This window comes from Ictidomys tridecemlineatus, chromosome 8 (genome assembly GCF_052094955.1).
Source record: "Ictidomys tridecemlineatus isolate mIctTri1 chromosome 8, mIctTri1.hap1, whole genome shotgun sequence".
NCBI lineage: Eukaryota > Metazoa > Chordata > Mammalia > Rodentia > Sciuridae > Ictidomys > Ictidomys tridecemlineatus.
Genome location: NC_135484.1, coordinates 110588823 through 110611714, shown reverse-complemented (window position 1 = coordinate 110611714; position 22892 = coordinate 110588823). Strand labels below are relative to the sequence as shown.

At 51.0% G+C, this 22892-nt stretch overlaps 1 long non-coding RNA gene across 1 annotated transcript; it reads left to right on the top strand.

Moving 5' to 3' along the window:
• Nucleotides 1–910: 910 nt before the first annotated feature.
• LOC120889039 (uncharacterized) lies at nucleotides 911–2368 on the top strand. The gene is made up of 2 exons (XR_005732787.2): nucleotides 911–1345; nucleotides 1980–2368. It is a non-coding gene; the product is annotated as an uncharacterized LOC120889039 (long non-coding RNA).
• Nucleotides 2369–22892: the final 20524 nt, after the last annotated feature.

Below are 22892 nucleotides of genomic sequence, written 5' to 3'. Positions count from 1 at the left end.
TCTTTGCTCCCATACCTTCTTCCTATGCTCCTCATCTTCCCTTTTGGAAAGGAAATGTTTGCTCGATGCCATTAAATATTGGAAGTGTATAACTTCTGTGGATCTTTACAGGAGCTGACACTCTCCCTTGAGTCTCAGAGGAGACTTTGGACTTGGACTTTGGGGCAGTGGTCAGACTCTGAAGACTACAGGGACTATTGGAGATGGACTAAATGCATTTTGCATTGTGAGGTGGACATGAGCTTCCGCGGTCCAGGGTGGAATATTTTGGTTTGGATATGAGATTTCCCCCCAAATCTCCTTTGTGTTAACAAAGAAGGTGAAATGATTACATTGTGACAGAGGTAACGGATCAGTGGATTCATCCTTTGAATGGGTGACTGGGAGGTCACTGCATGAGGGGGGCATGGCTGGAGGAAGTGGGTGGGGGAGGGGCTTGGGAGTTACATATTTTGTCCTTGGTTCTCCTCTCTCTCTCTCTCTCTCTCTCTCTCTCTCTCTCTCTCCTTCCTGGTACCATGAGCCACCCTCCTGTCACAATGCTCCACCTCCCCTCAGACCCAGAGCAATGGAGCCAGCTGACCATGGGCTGAACCTCTGCCACTGTGAGCCTCAAATATACTTTTCCCCTCCAAATTGCTGTTGTCAGTTATTTTGGACACAGTGACAAAAAGCTGAGTAACACACGGGATAAATGAAGGAGTCACTCAGGGAAGGCCAAGTGCTGGCCCTCTCTGTTGAAACAGTTTTCTCCAAGTACATCAGTGAGGCCCCAGACTCTGTCTAGGCAGATTGTGTGGGAGTAAGCCTGTGTGTGTCTTTGTTGGTTTGTGCTTCTCTGTGTGTCTGTGAGCATGCATATTAATGTGTGTAGGCCTGTGTGTGGGTGCGTGTCTCTGTGTGTGCATGTGTGTCTGTTTTTGTGTTCAAGCGTGTGTATGTATGTGTATTTGTGTATGTGTCTCTGAGCACGTTTGCCTATGCACGTGTGCCTGTGTGTCTCTGTGTGTGTCTGTGTGTATGCACGTGCGTGCATGGGTCTGTGTGTGTGCATGCATGTCTGTTTATGTGGTGTGTGCGTCCATGTGCTTTGGCCGGAAGCTGTCAGGCGGTTTGGGCTGGCTGGGCTGAGACACGCCTGAGCCCCGCAGCAGCCTAATCATGCCTGACAGATTGATTAGGGGAGAGAGTTGCTGTGTCTCTATTGCAACAGACAGGGCACGCGTGTCTCCACTTAACCTCTCCCATCTCATAGGAAGGAAGGGGATGCAGGCTGCACGGAGGAGGGACTGGGCATGGAGGGCGAGCAGGAGATCTGCAAGGAGACCGGAAGAGCAGCAGCAGGGTGAGTGAGGTGGATGAGCCGGAGGAGGGGAGCAGGAGGCTGGGACATGGGGGTGGACGTGGAGCTGGTAGCAGCTGCAGCTGAAGCAGTTGTCCTCACTGGATCCAGTAGCCCTGTCCTTGAGGGCTGGGCAGAAGGGGCTGGGACAGCCACACACACTCACACACACACACACCTGGGCAGGCCCTGAATCCTGGTGCTGCCCCACTCAGGAGGGGAGGAACATGGCCAGGAAATGGCCAGTGGCCTTCAGAAGGGAGGACCAGGCTGTGGGCTCCCTGTCATGTCACTGAATGATGGCAGCCCTCAGTTGGGGAGAGGAGCACTGGACTCAGAGCTGCAGAAACCTTGGACAGCATGACCACTGTCCCCATGTCACTAGGGGAGGGAAGAAACTGGACGCTCCTAGCAGTGGCCTCTTCACCTGGGCTGAATCTTCTCTACATTTCCTTAAGGGCCACAAGACGCCATGAGACCCCATGTTTCCATCCAGTCCTCTCTGCCCCAAGTACAGAGGCCCTATGGCTTCTCGTAACTGGTCACTCAAATTCTGATTATGCTTTTTTAATTATGAAGGTCTAGCAACAGAAGTAATGTGCCATTAAGTCTCTCCTTATATTGTCTTTTTCTGTAGGATTTAAAGATGACTGACTGACCAGTGTAAAAAACTCTGTGTGGGCCGGGGACGGTGGCGCACACCTGTCATCCCAGCGGTTTGGGAGGCTGAGGCAGGAGGATTGCAAGTTCAAAGCCAGCCTCAGCAATTTAGTGGGGCCTTAAGCAACTCAGTGAGACCGTGTGTCTGTAATAAAATAAACAATAGGGCTGGGATGTGACTCGGTGGTTGAGTGTCCCTGAGTTCAGTCCCTGGTAACAAAAAAGGAAAAAAAGAAAACGGTGTCTATGTCTAATCTCCGATGCACAGCTCCGGAGTGCTCAGGCGGGTGAGGATCTGGACTGCTCCGGCACAATGGTAACAATCGTTGTCACGGGGGAACAGGAGTTGGAAATTTTTTATTTATATCTCCTGCCTTCTCTCTGTTTTATAATCAGAACAATAGCTGTCCCTCTCCTAGAAGTGAAATGCCAGGTTTTAAATACATGCCGTTTCCCAATTTGGTAAATAAAATACACGTAGCCAAACGACTGAAAAAAGAAAATTAAAGAAAAAAAAAAAAAGGTGGCAGAGTGGCTTCGTTTTAAAACCATTCCTGAATCTCTCTGCCTTTTCTTTTACCGGCTCCTTCCAGATCAGCTGCGTCCCCTCCACTGGGGGCCCAGGTGGCGTGGTGGGAGGGGAGAGCCGTCCTCCACCCCAGTCTCCTCGCCCACCAGGAGACTCCCCAAGACGAAGGTGACAGCGATGTGCTGTGAGCTCTGGGTCCTGGGCTCTCGGAGTGACAGCACCACATCAGCTCCACTGCTGGTGGCCTGGCCGACTCTGCCCCTCACTTTGTGCCTCGGCTTGTGCCCACCCTCCTCCCAGGGGCCCTGGGTGCAGCTGGTGCCCCATGCACTTGGACAGTGCCCAGCGGTTCCCCATGGGGCACTGCTGGCTCCTGCATTAGGGGGTGTGTGACATTTCTGCCCCCAAGGAACTGGCTGCTTAGAAGGTCCCAGACGATAGATTTCCAAAGACTCCTCCCCACACGTCCCACCCCTCGACCACACAGAGGCTGTTCTGCCCCCATTGCCCCACCCCACGGAGGCCAGCTGCCGTGACTTCATCTCCCCTCCTGAGGACTCAGGAAAGGGCAGCTGCTGTGGCTGGGTGGAGCCCACCCCCAAAATCACGCAAGGCCTGACCCCAGTACCTGTGCACGCAGCCTGGTCTCATCAGTTACCATGTGGGCCCATTGGTGTGGGCCCAGATCAATGTCCCTGCTGTCCTTATAAGAAGGGGAGACAGAGGCACAGACACAGACACACACAGGGTCAGAGAAAAAGCTGATACGAAGGCTGGAGCTTCGCTGCCATGAGGCAGGAAACAGCGGGCTGTGAAGATAGAGGAGGCAAGAGAGGTCCCTCCCCTGCACAATCCTGAGGGAGCACAGCCCGGCGGAAGTCTCCATGTCAGACTTCTAGCCTCCAGACTGTGAGGCAATAAATTCTGTTGATCTTGTGCTACTTTGTTATGGCCACCCTGGGAAATGAATAAGGCATGTGATTAGCCCTAGGAAACTAACACAGCATGTAATACATTCTGGTCAATAACATTAGAGAAAAAAGTCCACTAGGGAAATGTTTCCCACTAATATGAGGAGACTCAAAAGAAACAATGATTTATCAGGTGATGGTGTTGCTGTGTCTGCACGTGATGACGGGAACTGCTGCAGCCATCTTGTGAACGTGAGACAAGGCAGATAGTATAAGCCTGAAAAAAGAAAAAAAAAATTGGAAAGAATGTGAATCATTGATGATTATTGTTAAGGAAGTAGCCAGCCCTATCACCACTTGGCCTTGGGACTTCTTATTATGTGAGATAATAAATATACTTATTATTAAAAATCATTCCGTGTTTGCTTCTCTGTTTCTTAAATTCAAATGTGCCCTCAATGACACAACATATGGTATAATCAATCAATCAACAGTCTCGTAGTCTAAGACCAATGGTGGATGCAATTGAAGAAGTTAGCAACTATTGATAGCTTAACAAAGAAGTAGCCAAACCTCAGTGAATCAATATTAGGTCTGTGAGTCAAAGCCCCAAGAGAGAGAAATCTAAGAAGTACTGGATGTTTCTGTCTTCTCAGTCAATCTCAATTTTTCAGATACAGTCACAGAAATGTGCCAAAGCCAGGCTGCCTTGAGACAGAGGGTGCCAGTGTTTGTCCTTATGCGACAGGTCTCCGATCGTGGTCTGGGGCCTCAGGGAGGTGGAGGTCAAAATTACTTTTATAATAATTCCAAGACGTTAATCACCTTTTTCCTGTCCTCTCTCATGAGTGTGCAGTGGCATATTCCAGAGGGCGCCTGACATGTGATATCACAGCAGATTGCACGCAGAAATAGACACGGGAACCCAGCTGTCCCCTAATGGAGCCAGACATTGAGGAGCTTCAGCAAGTCTGCTCTCCTTGCAAATTTGTTTTGTAAAATATAGGTTATTTTTCATAAAAATATCATTTGATTATGATGCAATAGATTTGCCATGATTTAAAAATAAGAAAATAGCCTAAAGATTTCTCAGTAGATAAAAGTTGATGTAACTCAAATAAATAGAAGCTCTTTGGAGCCTCAGTAATGTTTCACTGCATTGAGAAGTTCTGAGACCAAAAGGTTGTCCAACTGCTCACCCAGTGACAGAATAGTTGACTCCAAGCAAGGAGAGGGGATGTTCATTTAGCTGGGACTGCAGGCAGGGGAACAGGAATCACATCAGCTGACCAGCCTGGGAGCCAACACTTGCAGATGCCTGTAATAGACTAGCTATTGTTCAGAGTTTTCACACATGTTACTTGCAACACCTGTTACTAGCAGACCATTCACACCTGTTACTTGCAGAGTGTTCCACCTGTACTTGCAAACCATTCACACTTGTTACTCACAGAGCACTCACACCTGTTACTCGCAGGCTGTTCACACCTATTACTCAAAGAGCACTCACACCTGTTACTTGCAGAGCATTCACACCTGTTACTTGCAGTGTTCACACCTGTAACTTATAACACCTGTTATTTGTAGACCATTCATGCCTGTTACTTACAACACTTGTTACTTGCAGACCATTCACACCTGTTACTTGCAGAGTGTTCACACCTGTCATTCACAGAACATTCACGCCTGTTACTTGCAGAGCACTCATACCTGTTACTTTTAATACCTGTTACATGCAGAGAATTCACACCTGTTACTTACATAGCATTTATACCAGTTACTTGCAGGCCATTCACACCTGTTACTTGCAGAGTGTTCACACCTGTATTTGCAGAGCGTTCATACCTGTTACTTGCAGAGTATTCACACCTGTTACTTTTAATACCTGTTACATGCAGAGAATTCACACCTGTTACTTGAAGAGCATTTATACCAGTTACTTGCAGGCCATTCACACCTGTTACTTAAAACACCTGTTACTTACAACACCTGTTACTCACAGAGCATTCACAGCTGTTACATGCAGAGCATTCACACTTGTTACTCGCAGAGCATTCACACCTGTTACTCACAGAGCATTCACACCTGCTACTTGCAGAGCATCCCTGTTACTGTGCATAGTTCTTCCACCACACATTCATCTATTATCATCAATGCAATACCCATTTTGCAGGTGAGAAAAACAGATCAAATAAAAATAACTCTATGAAGTCTCATAGCTACTAAGTGCTAAAATCAGGGTTTGAATCTGACACCAAAATGGCGTTCCTGAATCTTCTGCCTTTAGCCTGTACATTCTCATGGAGCCAACACTTGAGACCCGACGCTTGCTGGTGTTTGAACTTCAGTGGATGCTCTGAGGTCTCCGGGCCCCGGCATCCTCATCTGTGAAACAGGCATTGAAATATCCAGGTTGCAAAAAACAGTGGAAATAAAGGACAGGAGAGCAATTTGTAAATGGTGGCGTCGATGTGATTATTATCTTCTGCCTTCCTGCTGGCGCCTCTTACCTGGGAACCATTTTGGGGACTATTAACTTGCTGTTAACATTAAAAATCGGAGCCAACTCCCAGACTGGACACGTGTGTCTGTGCACAGGCACAGGTTTGGCTAGGTGGCCTGGGGAGCTCTCCCTGGGCCCTCCTCCCCATCTCGGCAGCCTTTGTGAAGGGACGGGCCAGCTTGGCAAGCTAACCCAGCACCGACATCTGCGCAGCTGGAATGAGAACTCAGTGGTGGTGGTGAGTCGGAAGGCCAGCCCTCTGCTTCCTCCCTGAACCACAGTCAATGGCACTTGAGATCTGACGGCCTTTTCTGAGTCTTTGTCTCCCAGCCCACAATTTAAAAAGCACCATTTCCAGGCACTATTTTGTGAGGCAAGTAATAGAATCTGAAATGATTATTAGCTATTTACTATAGCAAAGCTCTGAGCTGAGATGTGCTTTAAAAATACGAAACAGCCGATGGGAAGGGGGGCTGAAGACCAAGGGCCTGGGACCGCTGGCGGGGAGGCAGGCGTGTCTTGGGCTGTGGCCCCACGGAGATGGTTCTGGGCCCAGGAGACTGTCATGCCAGCACTGCCCCCAACTCTCAGCCAGTGTCGGTGCTGTGAAGCCACGTCCCCTCACTGGTCCTCAGTTTCCACCTCTATCCCTTGAGGGTTGACCAGATGGCCCTTAGGATCCTGTCAGCCTTACAAAACAAGGTCCCCTGTGGTCACACTGCAGGGCCGATGTACCCAGAGTAGCAGTGGAGCAGGTGGGGGTGAATGGAGAGGTGGCTGGAGCTTTGCCCAGGGACGTGCCTGCCTTGGAGAGTTTCCCAGCTCCCCAGGAACTCTTGTAAAGGGCTGAAAAACTTCTGGGGAGTGTTCGCTGCTATCCTCCTCTCCTGAATCCAAGGACTCTGCCTCCTTGCCTGGCGGAGGAAAACAGAGTCCTTCTCATGTTTGGGAACAGCAAGAGCTTAGCCTGGGCCTGCAGGAAACTCTGTTTAGCAATACTGGAAAGCCAAGCCGGCCTTGGGTCAGGAACCCCATCAGCTGGAGTGGCTGACCCCGAGGTAATGGCTATGAGCTACCATTAACTGAGTGACTACTATATGCCTTTCCAACTCAGATTGCCAAGGACATGGAGAAGCTGGACATGGTTCTGGTACAAGTCTGGCACTCAGGGTGGGCACGATCCACGCTTCTCCATGGTCTGCCGCCCTGGGCACCTGCCTCCCCACTCCCAGGCCCATGACAGGGCAGGAACTGCAGCAGAGCCTGGAAGGTCAGCTGTCCAGACCCAGGTCATCCACCACACCTGTCCAGGGTGAGGGTAACCAGCAAAGCACCCGGTGAGGGCAAGGTGACAGAGACAAGATGGGTTGCAGATTCCTCACTTGAAGAATCTTCTGGAAGGACAGCCAGTGTCCACCTCGGGAGAGAGTCAACCATTCTCCAAGGCACACAGCAAGAACTGATGTGGGTTGATATTGAGGATAAAGATGTACAAGCTTTCCCACATCTGGGAATGTACATTTACCAACAAACATGATGGTGTCCACTTTTTAGGAAAGGAAAGGACACTGCAGTGTTCCCCCATGTTGTTTGTTTGCTGAGCCACCAGTGATAGTGGAAAGGCTGAGAGGCCCTGGAGACCCTTGATCACTGAGACGGCAAAGGGAGCTTCCTTTGGTATCATTAGCTGAGCACCTAGTATGTGCCCTTGTAACAGATGGTACTTCATTCACTTTGCATCCTGAGGGCTTCAGATCATTATTGCTATTCTTTATAGAAAGGAGGAACTGTAACCTGCCCCAATGCACAAGGCTAGCAGTGATTGGCCAGGTCAGAATCTGAACCCAGGTCCTTGGATTTCCATTCTTAAGATCTCTTTGCCTCGGCAGCCTGCATCTCTGGAATCATATCAGCCTGACCAGAATAAAGATGAGGAGGAATGCGTGTGTGGGTCTACACCCGGGTGAACACAGATCCTTCAGCTTCTCTATCCAAGCTGAAGAGTTGGAGAAAGAGAATTGTGTAATTCACAAAGATGGAAGAAAAAACCACGCCCCTTCAGCCAGCCCCTGGTCACTCCCTGTGACGAATGTTCACGCTCTGGCTTCCTGAGTCACACACACCATTTAATAGTATAAACATTGATCCACATATTTCATGTTTATAGCCACTGCGCCCAGAGTCCTGCAGCAGCTCCTATGAGCGCACTGCTGTGTCGACAAGTGCAGTGGCAAGGCCACCCTGGGGCCAGGCTCTGCAGGGTAGGGACCCTGAGCTGTTCTGGGGACACCAAAGTGGGAGAGGAACTGGAGGGAACCGTGCATGTGGGCATCTAGGTTTCCAGGGGGAGGATGACGTTCAGCTTGGGGCAGGCAAGACACATCAAGAAGGTCAAAGGCACTGGGGAGACCCTCACCGGAGGAAGGTGGAGCAGGACTCGGGGAAAGAGAGGGGAGGAGGGCAGCGGTGGGGAGGCCAGCCGGCAAGACGGCAGGCCAGCTTGCTTTCCTCTTGTTCTCCCTGAGCCGAAGTCAAAAGGAAAAGTCTTGATTGAGGTTCGCCCAAGTCAGTGGCCAGGACTCCTCCAAGGGACCTGGGAGAGCTGGCTTGGGGTCCCGGCAGCATGTCAGCTCTTGGATGGCCCTGGAGAAATCGCCCCGGAGCCTTCCCACCCTGGAAATGTCCTGTTCCCCAAGCAGAGAAAGAAGGAGGGGACAACCAGGGGAACAGGATCCACCCCATGATTGGCAGCCAGACCCAACTCACCCAGGCCTCTCTCGCCCCACCTCCCAGGACTCCATCCCCTCTGACCCCAGGGAACAAGGCCCATGTCTACACAGGCAGAGCAACGAGTGTTTCCACGTGGGATATGAGTTGTGTAGATGAAAGGTAGACAGGATGGGCCACTCCCTCCAGGTCGAGGGTCCTCAACTGTGGCACTGTTGGCATTCGGGGAGCCTGTCCTGTGCATTGTAGGATGTTTAGAAGCATCTCTGGTCTCAACCCAGTAGATGTGAATAGAATCCCCACCACACACACACACACACACACACACACACACACATAGTATGGCAAGTAAAGATGTCTTGAGACATTGCCAAAGTCGCTCTGGGCTTCTTGCTTCCTGGAATGAGCTGTAGGAAATGCCTGCTCTATCTTCCTGGGCCTCTGGAGGACCTGCCTTGCAGCTGGCCTCAGTGCGTGTCCCAGCTCTGTTTCCAAGTCCACCGAGGGAGACAGCTTATGTGAACATCACAGGTGACGTCTGGCTGCTTCCACCTCCTCATCCACTCCCCAGGAACCCCTGCAGCATCCACTAGACAGGGAGTAAGTAAGATCCAGGACTGGTCAGCAAGAGGCAGGATCAATGAGGAGGATCCTGAGTCAGCAAAGCCCTGCCCTGGGGACTCTCTGCCCCTGGGGACATGGGTGCCTCCATCTGTTCATCTGTACAGAAACAGAAGCCACCTGGGCCTTCATGAGACTGGGCTCCTGGGGCCCTCAGGCCTCTGTCTTCTCACCCGTGTGATGGCTGAGCTGAAGGTGGGAGACCTCTGAGTTTTCTGCCCATCTCTCAGGACCTGGTCCTGAGATTCTCTGCTCTAAGATTATAATTAGAAAAAGCCTGAGCGTGTGTGGCATCAAGATGTGCCAAGCATGCTATGATTTCCTCACGGTCACCTCTTAATTACCTGAAAGGATCCAGGCAGGCATTGCTAATGCTAAAGGAGAGGATAAACCCCAGCCTAATCTGGCCAACCATCAAATGCAACATGTCCCCACCCCAACACCTCTGTAATAGACGGGAGACCTCATGGAAAAGCTACCCCCAAGAAGCAATCCGCGGATCAATGAAAGTCGACCAAACACGTGTTTTGATTAATTTCTAGCAACGAGCAAGAGCTTGCTGGGCCCAGAATGCCTGGTTAACGTCTAATTCCCCAAACAGGCAAAGGTCACCCCTCCCGCCTCTTACCCCCAAACCTGAGAAAAACCTGCCTGCCCTCTGCTTCCAGATCTCTCCTAGGAAGTCAAGATTTCCTGTTTCCATGTCTCCCTTTCTCTGTTTCGGTATCTCTGTCTCAGCATCTCTCCATTTCCATATCTCTGAGTCTCTGTGCCTCAGGCTCTGGGTCTCTGTTCCTGCCCCTCTCCAGTGCACCTTTCTTGTGTTTCCATTGTCACCCCTCTGTGACACCCCTGCACCCCCCCCCTCCGCTTGTGCTCTCTCCCTCCAATCACAACAAATTGACATAGAGTAGAGGCCCTGTCAGGAACATTGTCTGCCTGTTCAGACCAAAGGGGTTTTCTTTGTGCATCTCGCTGTGATTCATCTTCAGAGGGATCGATTCTCCGGCATCCATCTCGGTGTCTGCAGAAAAACTCTCCAAAGCACTGCTTCCCCGCTCCGCCTGGACCTCTCGCCTGGCTCAGCAGCAACAGCGCTCTGAGGTTTGCTCGCTTCCGCCCCTCCAGGAAAAAAAAAAAAAAATCACCAGGGGTGGGGGCAGAGGCTGACTCCATGGAGCTGAGCTAGAAGCATTACTCCCTGGAGGAACCTGAGTTGGGACCGTGGACCTGGGACAGAGCTCCAGGGCCCCCTCTGCTCCCCTGGGAGGGGCGCCTCTTATCCTGGGCACGCAGCATTCCGATTATTGATGGAGTTGTAAAGTGTCCTTCAAGCAGCTCATTCTTTTCAAAAGCTGTAAGGCAGGCAAGAGAAGAGCTTGGCCCCAAACCCAGGCTGCTGGGGAGGGGGGTGGGGAGGGAGCAGAGAAGAGACCCCCCACACACACACTCCTCCCCTGCACAGATGCCTTTCAGGTTGACCTTGACGACTGGAGACAGGCGCGGGTTTCCCATGCCGGGTCCATCTTCCTCCAGAGCCGTGTGCTCAGGGATCAAGGGAAGCTGTGGGGCCTCCTGGGAGGGGCGGGAGTGACAGGCCAGGGACCCGGCCTAGGAAGTGAGCTGTGAGCTGGTCTTGCTCCATCTCCCCTGCAGCCCCTCAGAACTGATGTGACGGAGGGTGCCATCCAGGTGTGGGAACAGGGAGATCTCCCCACGGTGCCAGGTAGACAGGGTGTATCCTCCACAGCCCGGCTCCCAGGCCTAGGTAGGCTGACATGGTTCCCCATGCCCTGGGGTCCCGGCTGAAGCCCACTGAAGTCTCTGTGGCTGAGGTCAAGGGTGGAGTGGCGAGGATTCCCCTGAGCCAAGCCCAGGGTGGCTTGGAGCTTCCTAAAGCTTCCTGACAATGAAGACGGTGGGCTAGGATTATCCAGAGGGGACCCCCTGAGACCCTCCAATCTGAGCTACAGAGAAGCCTGGGGTTTTCAAAATGGGCTTCTCAGTAATACAGTGTATCGACCTCTAGGTCAGATGGACGGCATCCTTGACTGTGTTTTTTGTAAGAGACCACATCATTGAGTACATCAAAGATTAAAATAGGAGTCCCGAGACGCCTGGCATGTGAGCTACCCAGTAGCTAACAGCTGAGGCCTATGAACCCTTTGCCCCTGGGGTTAGAGATGAAGCATTTGCTCATAGAGCAACAGGAGACCTCTGCAGCCTGGAATTGAGGCCATAGCAGATTGGAGTGTGCCATGGTGCTTATGGTCCCTGATTCTGGGGCCTGAGTTTGAATCCTGACCCAACGACCTACAAACTATAGGAATTTGTCCAACTCACACCCCACCCCACACCTGCTCCCCCCCAAAAAACTCTCCCTGTGCCTCAGTTTCCCCAACTGTACTATGGAGCTAATAATAGCAACACACTTTCTAGGTTTGCTGTATGCATCAATGAGATAATAGATCAAGGTCTGGTGTATCCCAAGCAGCTAGTAGTATTTTTAAAGCTATCCCCGGACTCAGAGGACTTAAATTTGACCCTGAGCCAGGGACTTATTTCTTCAGGCTTTGGTTTCTTGTATGAACTTGTTCCTACCTAACTCACGAGGTAGTTGCAGGGAATAAATGTGAATGAACACGGGCACCGTTACTAAAACTTCAAGGGACCGTTCAAATGTGAGCTTTTTCAGGTTCCACCCGGGGAGGAGACAGCGTCTCAAGGTTGAGGGGGAAAGTAGAAAGCCGATGAGCTCACATCCAGATGGGATGGAGGACAGACAGACCTGCCTGGCCAGGCCACCCAGGAAGACGTCATGCCCGAGGAGGGTTGCCCAGGCTTGTCTCTCAGCATTATGAGAAATGGTGCCTCTCTGTGGGAAAACTCTTGGCCAAAATGTTTTGCAAACAGTGACCCTGACTGCCACCAGCTCTGCAATGAGGAGCAGCAGTTTCGAATCAGGCTGCAGTTCTCCCAGAGAAGGGAAAGCTGCTGTCCTCAGAGACAGGACAGTACTACCTCCAGCAGGAGACACACACTCCCATTCTTCAAATGATCATGATCACTTCCAGCACGTGGCAGGGTATATGTCCCGTGCCTTAAAATTAGGCATGTGCATATGGTTAGCATGCAGCTTACCTGTGACTTGCAGTGAAGTGCAGAAGCACTTACTTGCCAGTGCTTGGCTCGAATGTTCTTTCTCTTACATTAGAGATCTTAGAAGTTCATGTCCAGGTGATATCTCTTCCTTCCCTGAGTAAATAGATTCCCCTTCCTCCAAGTTGTACTGAACATGTAGCATGAGCAGGAATCAACCTTCTTTACATGAAATTGCTGAACTATGAGTGCTGTTTGTTTCTGCAGCAAAAGCTACTCATCCTGACTAAGAAAGCCCTGAAATAGGCAATCTGAGCACTCACCCTGGATTGCATGATCTCGTCTCCTGAGAGGACATGCATTCACTTGTCCATGATTTCCAAAGCAGTCACCATAACAGGAGTGTGAACTGGGAGGTAAGTAAACAGCTCACAGAGGGCAGAAAGGCAAGAGGTTTTAACCCTGGGGTGGCGCAGCCTATTGGCCTGTGTGCTGCTGGCTTGGAGAGCTTACCCAAGCTGTATCTCTTCCTCTCATTCCCCCTTGATGATCCACATGCTTCCCTGGAAAAGAGCACTTCAGAAAGAGAAGGTGGGGGCCTAGAAGATGTAACCTACAACCATCTTTTCTTGTTCCCATCACTTCCCTCAGTCTCCAAATAGGACCCTCTCAGTGTTCCGGCATTCACATCAATGTGTACAGGACTTATAATAAACTTTTACATAACACTTACCCTGTGGCAGATACTACCTTAATCTTCACTAGTACCTCATGAGATACATACTATTGTCCCCACTTTCCAGATGAGGCAATTGAAGCACAGAGTAGTTGAATAATCCTCCTGGGATCACACAGCCCATCCCTACTCAGTGCACGTGGCTCCATAGACCTGCTCTACTCGGATCCTCCAGAGGCCCAAGAAAATAGAACCACCAACGTCCATGCTTTTAACCACCACACCATATCAAGAACATGGCACTCTACCTGCCCTGGAACCTGGCTCTCCCTCAGGAGCCCCATCCATCGGATCCTGGGAAGACTCAGGAGTAAGGCAGAGCGTGGACACACGGGAACAGTCTGGGGCTGTGATGCCTCATTGACTTGCCTCAAACCTGGAGTTGCCTCCTCTGGACCTCTGGTTATGTGACCTGAATAAACCTTTACCAGTGAAATCACTTCTCTTCAGGTACTTGGTGACTTGCTGCCTAAGTGATCTAACTAAAAATGATTCTCACTGGTTTATTTTCTTCTAAATGAGGTAGAAAGCAGGGGATCCAATTAGTACTACAGCAACCACATTCCCACACTCCACACTCAGAAAGACCACCAAGATCATAACTGAGGAATGAAAGTGTTCTTCGGGTCAGGTCCCCATGATCAACACACAATTAATTCTGACTCGCTCACTGCACATCTCAAATCGAAATATGTTCGCTATCTAACCCTACATACCTTCTCTTTTTTCCAGAGAAATAAAATTTTAATACCCTACCGAGAATCCACACGTGCAGGTGGATGCTCCCTTGTTTCTCTTTACTTCCAAGTGGAGGTAAATGATAGTTGGAACTTCACGATCCATCTTCCAGTCCCTGGCGGTGTTGGGGATGCAGCAGGGACAGAATTTTATATGTGGGGTCAGCAAGGACGCTTAGGGAGCAGACTCCTCCAAGGAGCGGGTCTGCAGCTGCCTTGCTCTGGAGGGCAGGAAGAAGTTCAGCTTAGGTGGGAGCCCAGGGGACCTGATGGAAATTCCTCAAGCCAGCAGGGCCGAGTAACCCAGTCACACTCAGGAGTCAGAAATACTCGGGTTGTTATTTCAACCCTGCCATTGACCAACCTTGGGATCCTGGGAAATGTCCTTGACCTGTGTGTTAACCAGATTTTCATTGTTAGGACCAAAGTATCTGACCAGAACAACTTCGAGGAGAAGGAACAACTTATTGAAAGCTCCTGATTTTAGAGGTCCAGTCCATGGTCAGCCGACTCCATCGCTCTGGGCCCAAGATGAGGCAGAACATCATGGCCGCAGGGCTGGCGGAGGAGAGCTGCTCTGCCCATGGCAGCCAGGAAGCAGGGAGAAAGGGGGACAGGCTACAGGGAAGATGAACCCTTCAAGGACACACCCCAGTGACCACCTCCTCCAGCCATGGCCACCTCCCTACAGTCAGTCCATTCAGACCAGGATAGAACAATGGGGCTCCAGCTCTCATAATGCGGTCATTTCAAACCCCTCTGAATATTTCTGCATTAACAGAGGAGCTGGGAGGAGGGACGTGGCCACCAGAACACATCTCACTTTCTCCATTCTGAAAGGTGGCTCTCAAAGCCCTCCATCATAGGAGCGTGTGCGGTTGGCAGAGACACAGGCAGGGGACGACTGGCAGCCAGGGCTTCCCTTCCCTGGGTCCACCCCATAAATGTGTCCAGTGCACGTTGAAGGAGGAAGAATCTTCTCAGCAGAGGAGTGAGGGCCGCGGCTCATTTTCAAGCCCGATTCCCCGCTTTAATTGAGTTTTGCTGAAAAACCCCGCGCAAGCACTTTTCCTGCCATTTTGCCAGATTTGATTCTCGCTGATAGCACGCGCGCGAGCGGCCGCCCAAGATAGATGAGTGCTGTTGGCACCGGCGCGGGATGAGGCGGAGGAACAGGAGCCTCGGAGGAGCAGAACTGGCTCTGTTCCCTAGAGGGGTCCCCGGGAGGGGCCTCTTCCCCTGCTCACACCCATCCTTGCCTGGGCATCCCCAGCTGATAGATGAATCCTCAACTTCGAGGTCACCCTGGGGGACTGGAAGAGGTCTGGGACGGGACATGATGTCTGGGTGCCACACTGTCCTTCAGGCAACTGAGACTGTGGAGAGTCTTTTGAAGGATTCACACACACACACACACACACACACACACACACACACACACACAAGAATCCTTAACCAGCACGGTTCACCATGGGTGCTCAGCACTGGCCGGTGAGTATTGATGAGGGAAGGATGCGGGAAAAGTAGTTTTGGACTCTGGTGCCCAGGTGGGGTGAAGGGAGATGTAGGGTGTGGGACAAGGCTCACAAGAATGGCAGCCTGCTGGTAGGTTGTTTGGAGGAGAGTCAACCTCTTCCTCCATGACTGACAGCCGCCACATTCCTCACCCCCATGTACCCATTCCCACCATGTGGCATGGTGAGGGGGCAGGGCTGGTCCAGCCCTCGCACCGGGTTAGCCACAGAAAGGGAACCGAAGTCAAACTGTGAGCAGAAAGACGCAGCCACCTTGCAGAGGATCACTGCTGGCTTTTGAAAGAAACTCCAGACATTTTCTCTAAGTGGAAGATTCTTATCTGAAAGGAACTTACTGGCAACTTGAAGACAAATCAAATAAAAAATAAAGGCTCCATTATGATTCTCACCCAGTCTCCACAGGAATTCTGGATAAGACCCCATCTCCGTTTCTCTTTCATGTTACATCTTTTAAAATCCAACATATAGCTAATAATATAATGAATATCATATACCCGCCAATCACTCGGTGAAATTAAATATTATAGTTTCAATTGAAGCCCTTATAAACTCTGCCCAGGGTCACCAAGCTCTGGAATCTGGTGTTTGTCATGGCCATCTCTATACCGGTTTTCATGGTTGGCAAGAATATATGCATCCCTAAACACCATGCAGCGTTGCCTTGTGCTTTTAAGCTTGATGAACATGGAGTATTCCTTGCAGTCTCTGCCACTTGCTTTTCTTCATTCAACATTGTGTATCTGAGATACATTTGTGTTGAGCAGTGTAGCCATTTTCTCTACATAGATGGATACTGCTTTTTTTTTTCCCAACTGTTGCTATTTAAAAAGCTGCCATTAACATTAACTTGCACCTCCTTATGTACATGAGAGAGAGATCCTAAGTGTCCACCTAGGAAGGGAAGACTGTTCCCAATCACAGAGAGCCCTGGTTGAGAACCAAGAGCAGTGGCATCCACTCATAAGATCCCTCCGTGGTCAAGGTATCTGGTAGCTTTGACCGTTGCTGTCCTATTCTCCCAAAGAAAGGATGGATAGAGAAGATGATGTGTGTGTTGGGGCAGGGGGTAGATCTGAGTGCATCTGCAGGAGCAGTGCATCCTGTGACCAGGCATCCTGTCCCTAGAGCAATGCCTGGCCTGCATGTGCATAAAAAACGCTCAGTGGCTGAACGTATCCCACGCATGCATGTGTGCGCATGACATTGCATGACATTCTGCACACACGTGTGCTCCCTCACTCAGGGAGGGCACAGAGCACAGAGGTTGAGGCTGGAGGTAAGCCCATGCTCTGCACCTGCAGCCCCTTAGGAGAAACACAATGACAGGTCTCGGAGTCACAAAGAAAAGCCAAGAGGTCTGACTCATGAAAAAGGGTGGGCGCCGCCTGCACTCCTGGGAGAGGACTGGGCAGGCGACTCTCGGTAATTAGAAAACGGGACAAAGTCCAAAGAAAACGGAAAGAAGGCATTTGGTCATCTTCCCCACAAGAGCAAAATTCCTCCTCAGCAAGTTTGAAGAACCAACAGAACAGAAGACAAAGAATTCACAAACGGAAGCAAAAAGAAATTAAAAAATTAAACACCAAGACAGAGAAAAATCGACACTGATGAATGATACACGGTGGCTAAACACTGAGTACCTGGCCAGAAGGACTCTCCAACACCTGGGTTTTTGTTGCCCTTGACCTTAGGTTGTAATCCCTGCTTTTCTGGACCACAACAGCTTTGGGGACTGTGGAGGTAGGGTTATTGTGGGTGGAAAGCAGACAGGGTTCTGCCTCAAAAGAACAGTCAAGCCACAGGGAAAGTGGGTGGGGAGGCACAATGGATGACCAGCAGGCATGGAAGTGCAGGTGAATGGGCAGGTAGTCAGTCAGTAGTAGGGGCTGACTGTCAGCACCAAAAAGGAGGAAAGGGGAGAAGTTGGGTCTCTGGATCAGCTGCAGAGAAGATCTGGTCTTCTACAAACTTGCTGTGGACATGGGTGGTCCTGGGTCAGACCCTGCACCTGCCATCAGTTACCCATGAGCCCCCAGGCAGGTCATCTGCTCCCACTCTGCCTCAGTTCCACCATCTGTGGAAGGTTGTGCCGATTCAGCACCTGCTGCAGGTCAGGTGTAGCCCTGACACCTTCCACACATCCCATCAGCCAGTTTGGAAGCTCTACCTACTTTACAGATGAGGAAAGCAAGTCTCAAGTAGAGGTTTCCGGGAATTGCGGTGAGGACTTCCTATGAATGACAAGCGTATTTGCCCCACACACCTGGGATCTGCCACCAGCTGTGCTTGGATTGTGGTTACCATGGTCGGGCTCAGATACCAGGTATATTGCCCTTGTGAGGTCTCAGGCCCAGGGATGGGTCAGGGAACCTATTGTACTTGGGATTCAAGCAGGGCAGAGCCTGCTTCTGAGACCTGGCTCATCCGTCTGTGTCATAAGCGTGCCCACCGAGGGCCCACTCATGATTGCCGTCTCCCACAATCTTCCACATAGCCTGCAGCAGAGATTCAGTTCATCCACTCCAGGAATGAGATTTGAAGGCTCAGAGAGGAATAGAGCCTGCAAGATGGCGTGATGGCAGAGCTGGGCTTCCAACACCAACCAGACCTCCTCCCCATCTCCATCTCTCCCTGGCTCACGTCCCTTTCAGTGTCCCTGCCTGGTGGATTAGTACCTCCACCTCAAGCCATATCTGCCTCCAACTGCAATCAATCCTTGTCTCCTGGGCTGGGAGGCAAGCCTGGACCTTCACAAGCAGCCTCCTTGGGGCCTCCAGGGCCTGCCCTTCTCACTGCCCTAAAGGTTTGGAGAAACTAAAAGGGTTAAAGTGTTTTAAACTCCTTTGATTGTGAGTTAATTTTCTTCCATTAAAACCAGCCCTCTCTCCTAAGGTAATAAGGGCAGCCCGTGTCTTGCATGCAAATAGTCCTACTTATTATTGAACATGGGACCCTGTGTACCTGTGCAGCCTTGGACGTGGTCAGACTGGTATGCAGCCCAGAGAGGGAGCTCCTGCACACAGACACACACAGCCACAGGGACACACATGAAAATGGACACCAGAGTCACCAGACATAACACTGCATACACACACACACACACACACACACACACACACACACACACCAAGGAAGGCTGGCACACAGGCATAGGCCAATCCTTACACAAAAAGGTGACCCTTCCTTCAAGGTTCCTAAAGCAAAGCCTGCAAATGCTCGTGGAATTTAGAAGTTTCTGGCAAACACTTGACCCCTGTGTCCCTCTCTGCCCCACTGGAGCACTAACCACTTGCAGAGGTCAAGAGAGTTGGCCCTGCTGCCATCTCGCGGTTGAGATAAAAGATATGGACTGGAGTCCGGTGGTGACCACATCTCTGGTCTCCAGAGGACCTCTCACCTCGGCCCCTGCTGGTGCTGGCCGTGGTGCTGCGAAGGGGCGGGCTGTGAGCAAGGAGAGGGCCGACCTCCCACACCTACACTCCTGGCTACAGCACAGGGTTCAGTCAATCTCTGACCCAGGTGACCAGATCTGTTTATGTCCAGCAGAACAAATAATCCACCAGAGTTGATTTCCTACAGAAAACGCTCCCTTGTGCACTCGGGCATGAGAAGCTGGTCTGGGGGCTGCAAAAGGAAGCCACAAAGCCCCCGCCTCTGAGCCAGCATCCGGGGGTCAGCCCAAGCCTCCCGCAGGCCTCTGAAGGACCAGTGAGTGGGGATCAGGAGGAGTCCCATCCCTCACCCCAGGAGGGCCCAGCCTCTGCCATCTTACCCTCACACCAAGAAAGGATGGGTGGACCTCCAGATCCTCGGGGTGTTGGGGGGCCTGGGTCTAGATCAGTGCTTTTGCAATGTTTTTCTTCATCCTTGCCCCTGTCCCGGAACAAGACAATTTAGGTATTGTTTTCCCTAATTGTTCCTCTGATGGTTTTAATGCCACCGATACATACACTACATCTCTGTGGAGGGCCGTGAACCCTACAGCCATTGTCATAGCTGAGAGCATCCCCTGCCCTCCCCTTTAAGGACCGATTTTCATCCCCATGAGAGCAACATTACCACTCCCCAGTGGTTCCTGCTCCACCTCAGTGGGTTCCCAGAGAGAAAGCCCTCAGCCCAGCCTGGGGGGCCGAAGGGTGTGCTCTTCCATCAGCAGAGTTGGGGTGTGGGAAACTGAAGACGAATGGGGAGCCAAACTGAGCTCAGAAAGAATCATTAGGTCTCTTTTAAAAAGGTCATTAAAAAAAGGAAACTGAGCCAATATATTTAGTCTCCAGCAAACTAAGGAAGTTTCCGCCGTGGAATTGGAGGTAAGGCACCAGGCAGGACTTCCTGGCACCAGAGTGCCGATGAGCACCTTTGGACACCCAGTAATTACTTGTTCATTGATTGGCGGAAAGCAAGAGGAAGGCATGGTTGGTGGATGGAAGTGAGGCCTGGGGGGAAGGAGAAGGGCAGACTGGTGCCTGGCTCCCAAGCTGGCGGTCTCTGAGACAGTGGCAAGTGACCAAATCACATCTCCAAGCCTCAGGTTTGTATCTGCAAAATGGGGTGAAACCTATCTCAGAGTGGAGTTGTAAGGATTAAAAACATGATGCTCTAGGCCACCAAGCAAAATGCTTGCTTGTGAACCAAAGATAACTTTGGTCTTTCTTTGATTTTCTCCAGAGTTTGCTTTCCTTGTCTTCTCCACTTGGTCTGCCTTCCCCAGTCACGTCTGCAAAACAGCAGCTGTCAATCAAGGAATCCCGTGAGCGTGCACCCACCCACCGCACGGAGCACACAGAATAACCAGGACTTAGGGGACTGGGACGATGTGCCGGGCATGGTGCTGGGGATAGGTATAAAAAGATTTCATTTAATACCGTCCTGTTACCTACTGATGCCTGACAAACCTCCTTGACACAGTGGCTTGGAGTAATAATTGCTTTTCTCATGGATCTGGGGTTGACCGGGCTCACCTGAGTGGTTCTTGCTCAGGGTGTCTCACGGTGACAGTGCGATGGCATCACCTCAAAGGCATTCTACTCATACGTATGGCCATCAATGTTGGCTGTCATGGGACCTCAGTTAGGGTCAACAATGAGCCAGTCCCATGTGTCCTCTTACGGTGCCTTGGTTTCCTCGTATCATAACTTCAGGATTCCAAGAGAGGCAGACAGAGGGAGAGGGAAAGAGCCAGACAGACAAGCAGAGACAAAGACGGGAGTCGGGAAGTCGTCTCACTTTTTATGACCCAGCTCTATATGTCACTAGAAGAAAGTCACCAAGGGCAGTCTCTCATCCAGGGGAGGAAGCGAGATTCTACCCATGGAAGACAGGAGTGCCAAAGACTTGACACTCAAACTACTCCTGATGGCAGGCATTACTAGGGTCATCCTATGGACGGGGAAACTGAGGTTCAGCCCAATTTCATAGCTCACCCAAAGAATGTACGATTTCCCCGTGAGCTTTAATTAAAAGGGGATATGTGTTCTCATTCTTAGGAAAAACAATTCTGTCTTTGGGAATCTTTCATGAGAAGAGAGAGAGACATCCTTACCTAAGGGGGGTCTCTGAGCTTAGTGAGACCATCCTATTCTTGGGGAGGCCCACTCTGAGGAGACACAGCCCCATCCTGAGGGAGCCCCTGGTTCTGTGCAGGACTCAGGGTCAGTTACCTTCAGGGGTTCCAGGTCCTATCGGAAAGCTCTGCGGGTTGGAGTGCATGTCACTCCGCTTTCCTACCTAATTTTGGATGACTGAGGTTTATCTCCACCCTATTTTTAAAAACAAAGAATTGGTTAGGAAAAACATTTATACATCTTATCAAACTGTCTTACCAAGAAAGAGGCTTGAATTGAGTGTCAGGTGGTAGAATTTGGTTCCCAGCCTCGTTGATGATGAACGAGGCAGGTCACGCGCTCTCTCCAGCCATTTCTCCACCAAACCATGTGCATGGCAACCCCGGCACAGCCAGGCTCCCTGGTGTTGTGAGAATCAGTGGCATGTTGCAGACAAATTCCCCACATGTTGCTGTCAGAGCCGCATCGTGACGAGCATCACATGGAACCTAGAGTAAGCCAGGATTAGATCCCAATCCCTGCAAGGCCCAAGCCCAGGGCTGTCTGAGGAGTGTCCCAGAGGGCAGCTCAGAGCGGAAGGCCCAGAGGTGTCTGGGGGATGGAGGTGAGGCAGGGCAGGAGCTGGTAAGGAGCGGGTGGATATTGCACTCATGCCTCAGGGAGATGCCCTGCCTCAAGTCCCTCCTCCATATGCCTCATACCCCTCTGTGTCCCTGTGTCATCCAGGGGCCTCCTGACTCCCCCAGCAGAGGAGTGGGTCCTACGGATGTTTAAACAACCGAAGCTGAAGCCCCTCAGAGCTGGGAAGAGCCCAGAATTCTCCACGAGGCACACCTCTCTGTCCTCTCTGTGAGCTGTGGTGAGTCTACGTTCCACAGAAACCTCAAGGAACAACCGTGATGAAGCCACCCGCGTGAGTGGACACTCACCCAGAGGAAGGGATTTTTGTGTGTTATTTGTTTTTAAATATTCATGGGAAAACTGGGAAGTTTTGTTCCCCCTTTTCAGAGGTGCAGGCCGAGAGTCTGGAAGATGGGAGAGTGGCAGGTCAACCCACTGGGCTCACTTATTCAGCATCTACACTTGGACATGCAAGCTCGATGCTGGATCCCGGGCATGGATCCAAGGCCTAGTTCTTCTCTCCCGCAGTGGGAGACCCATTCTAGACAGGTGGCCACAAGGGCCCTGAGGGCTCGGCACAAGAAGTTTGGGAGCTGCAGGGGGCGCTAGAGGGGAGCCCGCCTGGCCTTCCCGTGAGGGAAAGGTGCCCCCGGGAAGAAATGGACAAGTTGGGGTTTCGAGGAAGAACTAGAAAAAGCTGCTCACCAACTTGGTGAAGTGTCAGTGGCACCCCGTTCCTCTAGGACAGTGGCTAGCCTCCACTTCTCACTGTAGGCACAAGGGAACTGGGAGCTGGGGAGGCTTGGGGAACCAGACTCCTCATTAGAGAGAGGCTTCCCTCAGGGCCCTGTTTGGGGTTGGAGGGGACTCCCTTCTCCTTCAGATGAGCACTCCCACCAGAGAGCCAGACAAAAGTACAGACTTTCCCTGTGGCCAGTCTTTCCATGCTGTTCTCTGAACCACGGTGCCTCGGTTTCCTCATCCATAAAATAGGAATAACAACAGTACATGGGGGAAGACGAAAGTGGTTAGAACAGTTCCTGGCATGGGGAGCTGCTTAATAGATGTCACCTGTTACGATTATTATGATGACTAATTGTTCCACAGAGGAGGGTAGTGCCACTGTCTCTGCTTAGATTCTTGGAAGAGCATGTGAGTAATTTGGGCTGATAACAATGAAGACTGGTGGTGATGATGTAAGAAGTGGTGGTGGTGATGATGATGGCCAGCCTCCAGTGATGAAGATGATGGTGGTAACGTGACAGTGATGATGGTGATGATAGTGGTGATGATGGTGATGATGGTGG